A 13,073-nucleotide genomic window follows, 5' to 3' on the forward strand; every position below is an offset into this window, starting at 1 on the left:
CTGCTTTTCTTAGCAGCAAGTGGCTCCTCCAGAACCATTTCTGTATCACATTCAGGGTCATTTTCTGGCACTGATTTTTTAAAAAAATTTCAGATATCCATTTGCACTTTTAACTCTTTCACTTTCTGCCATGAACAATCTAAACTTACCCAAACACCACTCAGTGATCTTGTCGACTGACATTGGCCAACAGCTGCTTATGGAGCTACAGTGGCATGAGATGTAAACATACTGATTAGCTAATGAATACTCTTTGTGACTTGAAAGAAAACCATGCCTATGTAGCTCAACTCTGCCTGTATGTACCATAATATTTAGAAGGGTTTGTACACATATGTTAGCAACAACAAGAAGGTCAGGGAAAGTGTGGGACCCTTACTGAATGGGGGAGACAACCTATTGACAGATGATGTGGAAATAGCTGAAGTTTTTTTTGCCTCAGCCTTCACAGACAAGGTCAGCTCCCAGACTACTGCAATGGGCAGCACAGTATGGGGAGGAGCTGAGCAGCCCTCTGTGGTGAAAGAACAGGCTATTTAGAAAAGCTGGATATGCACAAGTCCATGGGTCCAGATCTAATGCATCCTAGGGTGCTGAGAGAATTTGGCTGATGTGATTGCAGAGCTATTGGCCATTATCTTTGAAAACCCGTGATGAGCAGGAGAGGTCCCTGACAATTGGAAAAAGGCAAACAGAGTGCCCATCTTTAAAAAAGGGAAGAAGGAGATTTGGGGGAACTACTGACTGGTCAGCCTCACCTCAGTCCCTGGAAAAATCATGGAGCAGGTCCTCAAGGAATCCATTTTGAAGCACTTGGAGGAGAGGAAGGTGATCAGGAACAGTCAACATGGATTCACCAAGGGTAAGTCATGCCTGACCAACCTGACTGCCTTCTATGATGAGATAACTGGCTCTGTGGATATGGCGAAAGCTGTGGGTATGATATATCTTGACTTTAGCAAAGCTTTTGATATGGACTCCCACAGTATTCTTGCCAGCAAGTTAAAAAAGTATGGATTGGATGAATGGATAGAAAGATGGCTAGATCGTCGGGCTTAATGGGTAGTGATCAATGGCTCGATGTCTAGTTGGCAGCCAGTATCAAGCAGAGGGCCTCAGGGGTCGGTCCTGGGGCCAATTTTGTTCAACATCTTCATTAATGATCTCAGTGATTGGATGGATTGCAACTCAGAAAGTTTGTGGATTACACTAAGCTGGGGGGAGAGGTAGATATGCTGGAAGGTCCAGAGCAACCTAGACAAATTGGAGGACTGGGCTAAAAGAAATCTGATGAGGTTCAACAAGGACAAGTGCAGAGTCCTGCACTTAGGATGGAAGAATCCCATGCACTGCTACAGGCTGGGGACTGACTGGCTAAGAGGCAGTTCTGCAGAAAAGGACCTGCGGATAACAGTGGACGAAAAACTGGATATGAGTCAACAGTGTGCCAAGGCTAACGGCATATTGGGCTGCATTAGTGGGAGCATTACCAGCAGATCGAGGGAAGTGATTATTCCCCTCTGTTCAGCACTGGTGATGCCACATCTGGAGTATTGTTTCCAGTTTTGGGCCCCCCACTACAGAAAGAATGTGGACAAATTGGAGAGAGTCCAGCGGACAGCAACAAAAATGATTCGGGGGCTGGGGCACATGACTTATGAGGAGAGGATGAGGGAGCTGGGCTTATTTAGTCTGCAGAAGAGATGAGTGAGGGGGGATTTGATAGCAGCCTTCAACTACCTGAAGTGGGGTTCCAAAGAGTGTGGATCTCAGCTGTTCTCAGTGGTGGCAGATGACAGAACAATGAGCAATGGTCTCAAGTTGCAGTGGGGGAGGTCTAAGCTGGATATTAGGAAACATTATTTCACTAGGAGGGTGGTGAAGCACTGGAATGGGTTCCTTCGGGAGGTGGTGGAATCTCCATCCTTCGAAGTTTTTAAGGCCTGGCTTGATAAAGCCTTGGCTGGGATGATTTAGTTGGGGTTGGTCCTGCTCTGAGCAGGGGATTGGACTAGATGACCTCCTGAGGTCTCTTCCAACCCTAATATTCTATGATGCTATGATTCTATGTACTAGATTGGGATGTATCTGTAACATGGGTGCCGACAGCGTGGGTGGTCCAGGGCTGGAGAACCCATAGGAAAAAAATGGTGGATGCCTCTCCCTCCTCTCAGTGCCTCCTGCCTGCCCCCGGGCCCCACCAATCAGCACCTCCCCCTCCTTCCCTTGTCTCTTGCCTGCTGCGTAGCAACTGTTTCATGGTGTCAGGAGGCGTTGGGGGGAAGAAGGGAGGAGCGAGAGTGCAGCGTGCTCGAGGGAGGGGGCGGAACTCTGCGGGGAAGAGATGGGGCAGAGCGGGAGGGAAGATGCAGGGTGGGGATGGGGCATTGGGGGAATGGGTGGAGTGGGACGAGGCCTGGACAGAGCCGGGGGGAGCACCCTCCAGCAGATTAGAAACTTGGCATCTATGCTCTGTAATAGCTGGAATATATTCACATCAATTTCTAGTGCCTAGTACACTAGCAACAACTTTACCAAGTTCATATACAGTACTGGGCAGTGAACTTGTATAATAAAGGGAGAAGAGAATTTTGATATTTCCAGTTGGCATTTTAACCATGCCATCTATCTTTATTAATTAAAAAAAAAAGGGAGATAACTGATAAGGTAGCCTGGGTGGGGTGGGAGAGGAGGGAAGGACAAAGGCACATTGCTTATTGTAGCCATACTACAAATCAAAACTGTTTGAATGACAGCCTTCTGTTGCTTGGGCCATCCTCTGGAGTGGAGTGGCTGGGTGCCTAGAGCCCCCCCCCCCCCCGTGTTCTTGGGCATCTGGGTGAGGAGGAGGGCAGGCAGTTGTACAGTGGATGCAGCAGCGGTCTGTGCTCTTGTTGGTTTTCCTGCAGTTCCACCAGATGCCTGAGCATGTCCGTTTACGCCCCCATTAGCCTCAGCATTGCACCCTGCCTCTTCTCATCGCGCTCACTTAATGCTTTCCTGGACTCTGCCACTGAATGCCTCCATGCATTCAGCTGTGCCCTATCAGTGCAGGAGGACTGCATGAGGTTGGAAAACATGTCATTGTGAGTGCATTTTTTTGCCTTCTAATCTGCGATAACCTCAGGGACGGAGATGGTAGGAGGAGCATAGAAACATTTGCACCTGCAGGGGGATAAAAAGGGAGAATAAAATTTAAGATGATACATTTCTGAGAACAAAAGGGAGACTCTTTCACAGTGAATCAAGCAATTCACAGTAGACAGCACATGTGCTTTAGGTATAAGGTCGCATTTTGCCTTTTATATTGAGCGCCTGCCAGTATGGTGACACATCACACATGGCTGGGCAACAGAATTCGGTTTCCAGGCAGCCATGGTAAGCCAAGGGATACGTGGGTTGGGCTTCTAATGCCTTCATAACATGTGGGAATGTTTTCAAACTGCAGCATCCTCCTTTCCCATAGCAAGCAATGCTGGTTGGATTTGCCATTTAAAAGGAGGGGCTGCGGTTTTCAGGTGGATGTGCAGCACACCCCTCCGCCCACCCCTCCACGTGGCTATTTGGGATGATCCCTTCACCCCTTCCCCCCCGCCACGTGGCTATGGGATGATCCCTTTTAGCCAAGTGCAAACAGCCCAGCATGAATGGGGTCCTTTTATTGTTCCCTTACAAAAAATCCCCTATTTCAAGCAGGTGACCATGAATGATATCACTCTACTGAGGCTAACACAGAAAGATAAAGACTGAATGTTGCTTGAATGTGACCAAAACCCAGGACCATTCGCTGCCGTGCTTTGTGCTGCAATGATTCCAGACTACTTGCTACTGGCTTAGCGTGGTAAAGTGTCCTACCGTGGAGTAGGAAATAAAGTAGCCCTCCCCAGAAACCTTCTGCAAAGGCTTTCAGAGTACCTCCAGGAGAGCTTCATGGAGATGTCCCTAGAGGATTCCCGCTCCATCCCCAAACACGTTAACAGACTTTTCCAGTAGCTGTTCTGACCGCAAATGCATCCCAATTCTTCAGGGCAAATCAAACATTAAACACAATTGCTTTTAATTCCTGTACTGTAGTTACAAATGTGCACTCACCAGAGGTGACTTCTCCACCTTCAAGGTCGGGGATCCCGCCTTGGGAGGGTGTTGGCTCCAGGGTGATGAAAAGGTCCTGGCTGCCGGGGAGAACGGATTCACCACTTGCCTGCTGCGCATCCTCCTCCTCCTCAAAATCCTCCTCCATGTTGTGTGAGACTCCCCCCACTACCCTTCCATGGACAGTGGTGGGGTAGTGGTAGGGCCCCCCCCTAGAATGCCATGCAGCTGATCATAGAAGTGGCATGTATGTGGCTCTGACCCAGAGCAACCATTTGCCTCCTTTGTCTTTTGGTAGGCTTGCCTGAGCTCCTTGGCTTTCACGTGGCACTGCTGCGTGTCCCTGTTATAGCCTCTCTCCAACATGCCCTGTGAGATTTTGGCATATATATCAGCATTTCTTCTTTCTGATCGGAGTTCTGCCTGCACAGATTCTTCTCCCCATACAGCAATCAGATCCAGTGTCTCCCGTTCACTCCATGCTGGAGCTCATTTGTGATTCTGGGGGGACTGCATGGTCAGCTGTGCTGCTGAGCTCGCCTCGCTGACCAAACAGGAAATGAAATTCAAAAGTTCCCGGGGCTTTTCCTGTGTACAAAGTGCTGTCCAGAGCAGTCACATTCGAGCACTCTGGGATAACTCCCGGAGGCCAATAACATTGATTTGCATCCACACTATCCCACATTCGACCCAGCAAGGTCAATTTTAGCGCTACTCCCCTCGCCAGGGACGAGTACAGAAGTCGATTTTAAGAGCCCTTTAGGTCAACGGAACGGGGTTGCTTGTGTAGACGCATTCATTATAAAATTGACATAACGGGGCTAAATTCGCCCTAACCCTGTAGTGTAGACCAGGGCCCAGACTCACACTCCTGTTAGCAGTGGCAGTAGCTATTGGAGAGGAAATGTTCACAGGAATAGCAGGACAGTAACCAGTTCTTCCATGCAGAAGGGAGAGAGGGGAGACTGGAAGAGGCAGGAGGAGCAATAAAAGTGTCCCGATGGGAGGGGTCAGGTCTGTGTTGTAATAACATCACTGAGGGTTTTCCCGGCATGGCGGACTCTGGAGTGTCTGTCTGCAGGGAAAGAGCCTGGAGGGAATCAGGGTGTGAAATGGACTAACGCTAATTCAGAAACTTCCCCGATTGCCCTTCTCGCTCTGACAGGCTACAGAATAACAACCACGTTTTCCTCCAGATCATCCCATCTTCCTAGGGGACGGGCAAGGGAAATGGCTGTGGTGGATCCAGCTCAGGTAAAGGATTTTGGTTGGAGCTGCCGGAGAAGGTTGCTGTAGAAGAGGAGGGGCAGGAAATACACAGGGTGATGCATGGAGGGGGACAGAGTGTGATTAACCCGCTGGGACATGCCGAGGGCCTGATTTATGAACAGGCTCATTGAGGAGGGAGGTGAACATTCCCCCATTTCTGAAAGAGGAAACAACCCCCCTGGACAGGGCTGGGAAAACAGACCAGACTGCTGGAGCCTGAACCCACTAGGCAGAGACTGCAGTGAAATACAAAGGGAAGGTGCTGGGATTCCTGTCCTTGTTTCCTTTTGCAGAGCTCTGCTTCCCATATCAGCCTGTGCCTACTAGTTGGGTGGTACATGAGAAGACCCTGCCCTCCTCCGTCTTCTCTCTGTTCCCTGGAACAGAGCAGGATGGGATTCTGTTCCTCTGGCCCTCCCAGAGCTGTCCTATTTTTGTGCTTCCTCCCCCCATGAATAGTGGGATTGTGGCTGGGGCAGCAGTCACTGAGTGGGGAACACCCGGTTCAGATGCCAGTGACCTTTGAGGAGGTGGCTATGTATTTCACTGAGGGGCAGGAGGCTCTGCTGAACCCCAGTCAGAGAGCCCTCTACAGGGACATCATGCAGGAGAATTATGAGACAGTGACCTCTCTGGGTAAAGATTCCTGCCCCCTCAGCTATTTGAAGCCATAGGGCCTTCATTTCTGCATGTGGTCAGGTTCTTCCCTGGTCAGTTAGATTAGAGGGGAAATGGGTCTCATTTTCCACAGCTCCAGTGTGAGAGCCGTTCACCTCCATACATTGTTCAATGGGATAGGGGAGTCATGGACCGAATGGACATGCTAATTCATCCCCATCCCTCCAGCTTTCACCAGGGCAGTGTAGCAGTGTATTATCCTATCTGCATTAATTCTCACTCACACAGGATCTTTGTGCGCCTCCCCTCATGGGACTAGCGCCATCTGTGAGGAGGGCTCTGGAGGTTTAGACATAGGCAGGGGTTTAACACCAAAGCTGTGTGTGCTTCAGCAAGTCCCCCAGAGCCCACAGATCCTGGAAACTCCTAGTGAGGGTGTGACAACTCCCCCTGTCCAGTCATTGGCCTCTCCCAAGGGGGCTCAGTGACCCTGTTCCCATCTGGGTCAGTTTAAACTCAAGATGTGCCCATTGTGACAAATACTCCACCAATCCTCAGTGCACTCTGATCATGCCCGATTTCACCCCTGAGCAGTACTCCCCATTCCAAAACCTGACCTGACCTCCCGGCTGGAAGGAGGGGAAGAGCTGTGGATCCTGGTGTTACACCGCAAGGTCCCCTCCCTCAGGGAGTCCCCTGGGAAAGCAGATCAGCATTGTATATTGCTAATGCTGTTGCTACCATTGCAAAGCATTTTGGGGAGGGTCAAAGATGTGTGAGTGGGGAACGGAAGATTCCTTTGCAGGAGTACGAGAGGCCGAGAGAGGTGGAGAAGAAAGAAGAAAGCAGATAACAGGTTAACTCAAGAGTGCAACTAGCAAGCTCAGTCCAAAGATAAGATGCTAACTCCAGCTAGCTCAAGGCCACAGCACACATCTGACTCTCTGCTGCCGGACAAGAAAGAGGGGGGCCTGGAATCCACAGACCAATTGTGAGAAAGGAAGATTCAACTGAACAGACACAGACCTGTAAAGCCAGCCCATAACAAGCAAGGCAAGTGAAGGCCAGCGCAGAGGAATCATAGAATCATAGAATAGAATCATAGAATATCAGGGTTGGAAGGGACCTCAGGAGGTCATCTAGTCCAACCCCCTGCTCAAAGCAGGACCAACACCAACTAAATCATCCCAGCCAGGGCTTTGTCAAGACTGACCTTAAAATATCTAAGGAAGGAGATTCCACCACTTCCCTAGGTAACGCATTCCAGTGTTTCACCACCCTCCTAGTGAAAAAGTTTTTCCTAATATCCAACCTAAATCTCCCCCACTGCAACTTGAGATCATTACTCCTTAAATTACTCCTTGTTCTGTCATCTGCTACCACTGAAAACAGTCTAGAGCCATCCTCTTTGGAACCCCCTTTTAGGTAGTTGAAAGCAGCTATCAAATCCCCCCTCATTCTTCTGTTCCGCAGACTAAACATCCACAGTTCCCTCAGCCTCTCCTCATAAGTCATGTGTTCCAGTCCCCTAATCATTTTTGTTGCCACAACAAAGTCTAGCTGGTGTGTTTTGGAGAAAGTCAAGGAGACCACAGAAAGCCAGTTTGGACTGGCACAAAGAGCACTAGGAACAGAGGGCGCGGAATGGAACACCCCCAAAGGAGCCCAGGACTTAAAACCCTCCTGAGAGCTGGAACAATTTGGAGAGCACAGCAGATCCTTGGACGGACTGGGCCCAGGACAGCACTCCCGTCCACCTTTCTCCACCACTTCTTTTGACTTCACACTCAGACTTGGCCAGTCTGCATTGTATGTGGGCGAGTATGAAAGTAGGTTAGGGCTTGGGGCATTATTGCTTTCTGCTGTTATTTTATTATTTTATCAATAAAACTTTAAAATTTAGACACTAGGTGTGCCTTGTCATCTCCTCCCCAAAAAAAGATCCTGTGGCCCCAGCCTGATCAACTGTGGCCCCAGGCAGACTGGTAGCAAAAATCTGTCACACAGGATCTCCAGGCCTCTGAGGAAAGGAAGATCCCAAAAAGCACCCGCACAGGTGAGGAGTCAGTGACACTGACACAAACTATATGGCAAATGACGGAAAAAACTGAAAATCCCCAAAATGTGGTGTGAGCACCCTCAGTTCTGCCTCATCCCACCCAGGTCAGGCTGTGGTCAACAGGTGTCATGTCACCATGGCAGATATCGCTCATGGCTTTCAGGAGTTTTCTCCCTGATGCACCTTCCCTGTGAGCATTAGGATGGGATGTGGAGGCAGAATCCAATTTCTCAGTCTTCTAACAGTTATTGTGTTGTGTTTTTCCTCTGCGCTATTCCCCTTTCTGTCCTTTCCACCAGCCTAGGCAATGACTCCTGCCTCGATTCTCTCTCTCTCCCCCAGTAGATAATGAGACAGTGAGTGAGAACAAGGAGGGGAATCCACAGCAGCAAGGTCCTGAGCAAGTGGAATTGCATAGCACCATTCTGAGAAGAGCTGAAGGGAATTTTTCCCCAGTGCTTGGAACAGAGAAAAATCAGGAGTAATTGGCACAGGTCAGAGAGAAAGCTGGGAAGCTTCCTAAGAAAGAAAGTGGATGAATCCATTGAATGTTGGGATGGAGGCAAGGATCCCAAGGAAACCACATCCCAGCAGACAAATCACAAAGGAAAGAAACCATATAAATGCTTGGACAGCGGGAAAAGCTTCAGTCAGTGCTCAGTCCTTATTAGCCATGAGAGAATCCACACTGGACACAGACCATATAAATGCCTTCAGTGTGGGAAAAGTTTCACTGACTCATCAACCCTTATTGTATATCGGAGAACCCACATGGGAGAGAAACCCTGTAAATGTTTGGACTGTGCGAAAGCTTCAGTCAGCGCACAGACCTTATTAAGCATGGGAGAACCCACAAGGGGGAGAAACTGTGAAAATGCATCCACTGTGGGAAAAGTGTCAGTCAGAACTCACATCTCATTAGACATCAGACAATTCACACAAGAGAGAAACCCCATAAATGCTTGGATGGTGGGAAAAAAGCTTTAATCCCAGGTCATCAGAGAATTGACATGGTACGGAATCTATAAATACCTCAACAGTGGAAAAAGTTTCATTTGAAGATCAAACCTTGCTTCACATTAGACCAGGGGTGGGTAACTTTTTGGCCCGGAGGGCCACATCGGGGTTCTGAAACTGTATGGAGGGCAGGTGTAGTTTATTAAATTGCTCCCCATAGGAATGTGCTACTTACAGCTGCCAGTCCCAGTGCTCTGAGTGGCATGGTAAGAGCGTGGGGAGCAGCGGGGTTGGATAAGGGGCACGGAGTCCCAGGGGGCAGTCAGGGGCCAGGGGAGATTGGATAGATGGTGGAGTCCCAAGAGGGAAGTTGGGGGGGGGGGTTGGATGGGTCTGAGGGGAGCGGGAAGTGGGAGGCAGTGGATAGGGGGCAGGGGCCAGGCTGTTTGGGGAGGCACAGCTTTTTTCCTACTTGGGTGTTGTGTATTAAATTGCTCCCTGTAGGAATGTGCTACTTATAGTGTACTATTTATGGCTGCCAGTCCTGGTGCTCCGTAAGTAGCACATTCCTACAGGGAACAATTTAATACACTATACCTGGTGGCTCTTGCACCCGTGCTGCCCGGCAGGAGGTTGCAGCCCCACTTCCCAGAGCACTGACGGCACGGCGAACTGAGGCTGTGTGGGAGGGGCTGGGGGCTAGCCGCCCTGGCCGGGAGCTCTAGGGCCAGGCAGGACGGTCCCACGGGCCGGACGTGGCCCGTGGGCCGTAGTTTGCCCACCTCTGCATTAGACAGTCCACACAAGAGAGAGAACCCATAAATGCTTGGATTGTGGGAAAAGCTTCAATAACTGAAAAATTCAGTCTGAACTCATACATTATTCCCCACTGGATAATTCACAGAAGAAAGAGCTTGAATGTGGGGTATCTTCATTTGGTGCTCTCATGGAAAATGGAAAATGCTTCAGTTGGAGCTAACACCACATTGGACATCAGAGACTCCTTCACGCAGGAGAGAAATTCTCTCAGTGTCCTCATTACTTGGTTGTGTCATTTACAAAAGTTTTAGCAGCGTCATAATGCAAGAAAGAAAAAAACAGACAAAAACAAACCAAAGCCAAAATATGCCCATGTCCAAATGTTCTGGACTTGGCTGGAAAAAGTCTAGAAGCCATTTTACCAATAGATGGAAATAGGGATTTAAATTCAGAAAGCTCAAACAGAGCTTTGGGGTTCATTTAATTCCCCCTCCAGATCTGGGACACTTTCATCTTAGAATAATAGAATATTAGGGTTTCCACCACCTCCCAGGGTAACCCATTCCAGTGCTTCACCACCCTCCTAGTGAAATAGTGTTTCCTAATATCCAGCCTATGCCCCCCCACTGCAACTTGAGACCATTGCTTCTTGTTCTGTCATCTGCCACCACCGAGAACAGCCTAGCTCCATCCTCTTTGGACCCCCACTTCAGGTAACTGAAGGCTGCTGTCAAATCCCGCCCTCATGCTTCTCTTCTGCAGACTAAATAACCCCAGTTAAGAACATAAGAATTTCCATACTGGGTCAGACCAAAGGTCCATCCAGCCCAGTATCCTGTCTGCTGGCAGTGGCCAATGTCAGGTGCCCCAGAGGGAGTGAACCTAACAGGTAATGATCAAGTGATCTCTCTCCTGCCATCCATCTCCACCCTCTGACAAACAGAGGCTAGGGACACCATTCCTTACCCATCCTGGCTAATAGCCATTAATGGACTTAACCTCCATGAATTTATCTAGTTCTCTTTTAAACCTTGTTATAGTCCTAGCCTTCACAACCTCCTCAGGCAAGGAGTTCCACAAGTTGACTGTGTGAAGAAGAACTTCCTTTTATTTGTTTTAAACCTGCTGCCTTCAGCCTCTCCTCATAAGTCATCTCTGTCCCTCAGGAGTCTGAGTCAGGGTCAAAGAAATCAAAGTGTGATTCCTAAGCATGGACAGCAAGAAATATTGTGGCAAGTGCCATGCTGGGAGGAGGGGGTAGAATGGGGAGATGATAAACTCTCCAAGCCTCAGACATAGGCTGCTGTGTTGGGGTGGAGTGTGACGGTGGAGTGGGGGGGGGAGGGAATCCCTCCATCTCACTCCATCGCCCTCAAATAACACAGAACCCCAAACACCTCGTTTTACTATCTGTGCTCCAGCACTTTTAGAATCTATTTAATTCTGGTCTCTAAGGGAGTCAAAGTACAAAAAATAAATGTTTTTTGGCTTAACCTGGAGCAACGTGAGACTATGTGGGAACGAGACACTCTCTTCCCAAAGGGGGAACTCAGTGATTCTAGCAATCACTCTGCTAATGGGAGGATCAGAATATATAAAATGTTTGGGGTCAGTCTAGATTAGGAAAAATGGGGGAGGGTCAGAGGAGATTTGCTAGCTAATCCCAGTCACTTTTCCCACCACAGACAGACCCTCAGAGGCTGATGCTGTAGAGGCAGAGGTGGGATCCAGAGGCCTTTAGACCTCCCACAGAAGACCCTGTGAAAATCAGTCCCTCTCAGTGGTGCTTTCTGAATGCAGAATTGGCAGGGAAAAGGGACAGAAGGGGGTAAGTGATAAGAGGCAGCACTTCTCTCTCCTGTACTCTCCTCCCTTATCCCATGATCCCCAATATTTGATTTCCCCAGTACCCTCCTTTTCCCACGTCTACCAGACCCAACCACTCAATCCCCCAGTTTCCTCTCCAAAACCCATCCCTCCTGGTCTCTGCACATTTGATCCCGTGGAACCCAGCACCCGAGGAGGTTTAGGGAAGGAAAGAGTACTGAGCACAGTAGATTTAGCCAGTTCAGAAGAAAATGGATTAATTTATTTTCCTTCTTTTGGGAGTGTGACAGGGTGCTGGTCAAAGTGTAGGCCTGAGACCTGATCAAACCCCCTGTCATAAATATAAAGTGAAGGGTAACCACCTTTCTGTATACAGTGCTATAAAATCCCTCCTGGCCAGAGGCAACATCCTGTTACCAGTAAAGAGTTAAGAAGCTCAGCTAACCTGGCTGGCACCTGACCCAAAGGACTAATAAGGGAACAAGATACTTTCAAATCTTGGGGGGGAAAGGCTTTTGTTTGCACTTTTTGTTTACGTGTTTGTTCTCTCTTGGGACTGAGAGAGGCCAGTCAGAAATCCATCTTCTCCAACCCATCCTAATCCAAGTCTCCAATATTGCAACCAGTATAGGTAAGCTAGGCAAGGCCGATTAGTTTATCTTTTGTTTTGTGTGAATTTTCCCTGTGTTAAGAGGGAGGTTTATTCCTGTTTTCTGTAACTTTAAGGTTTTGCCCAGAGGGGGATCCTCTGTGTTTTGAATCTGAATACCCTGTAAAGTATTTTCCATCCTGATGTTACAAAGGTGATTCTTTTACCTTTTCTTTAATTACCTTCTTTTAAGAACTTGATTGATTTTTCATTGTTCTTAAGATCCAAGGGTTTGGGTCTGTGTTCACCTGTACAAATTGGTGAGGATTATCATCAAGCCTTCCCCAGGAAAGGGGGTGTAGGGCTTGGGGGTCTCTTTCCCTCTTCTTTGTTTAACACGCTTGGTGGTGGCAGCAGACTGTTCAAGACCAAGGCAAAGTTTGTACCCTGGGGAAGTTTTTAACCTAAGCTGGTAAGAATAAGCTTGGGGGTCTTTCATATGGGTACCCATATCTGTACCCTACAGTTCAGAGTGGGGAAGGAATCCTGACAGCCCCCTTTCCCCCCATTAAACCAGCCTTGGATGAAACTCAGGGAGTTCATCACTAAAATTGAAAAAAGGAATGTTCTGCTGCTGATAAAGCACCCCCACCTCAGGAATGTCCCTAACGAGTTATAACCACCGAGGCTGTAAAGACGCTGGGAAATTAGGGAGGATACAGAAGGAGACTCAACAAATGGTAAGGTAAGCTCTGACCAGCATTTTATGCTGACTATCTGCATAAACAGAAAAGGTCACAACTTAGTTACAATTTGGGCATAAAGATAAAATGTAAAGACCTTGGGAAGGAAGGAGGACACATAGGTGCCAGTGTGTAATTGGTTACAATTTTTGTGATTTAG

The 13,073-nt window shown here is 48.5% G+C and overlaps 1 protein-coding gene across 1 annotated transcript in view; it reads right to left on the reverse strand.

Annotated features, from left to right (window-relative positions):
* Window positions 1–3,142: 3,142 nt before the first annotated feature.
* The window catches only part of LOC140914586 (uncharacterized), a 126,796-nt gene continuing 116,865 nt past the window's right edge, over window positions 3,143–13,073 (reverse strand). The window contains exon 9 of the mRNA XM_073352744.1: window positions 3,143–3,165. The gene's annotated coding sequence lies outside the window, so the exon portion shown is untranslated. The remainder of the gene's footprint in view (window positions 3,166–13,073) is intronic.

Source organism: Lepidochelys kempii, chromosome 7 (genome assembly GCF_965140265.1).
Source record: "Lepidochelys kempii isolate rLepKem1 chromosome 7, rLepKem1.hap2, whole genome shotgun sequence".
In the NCBI taxonomy this organism is placed as follows: domain Eukaryota; kingdom Metazoa; phylum Chordata; order Testudines; family Cheloniidae; genus Lepidochelys; species Lepidochelys kempii.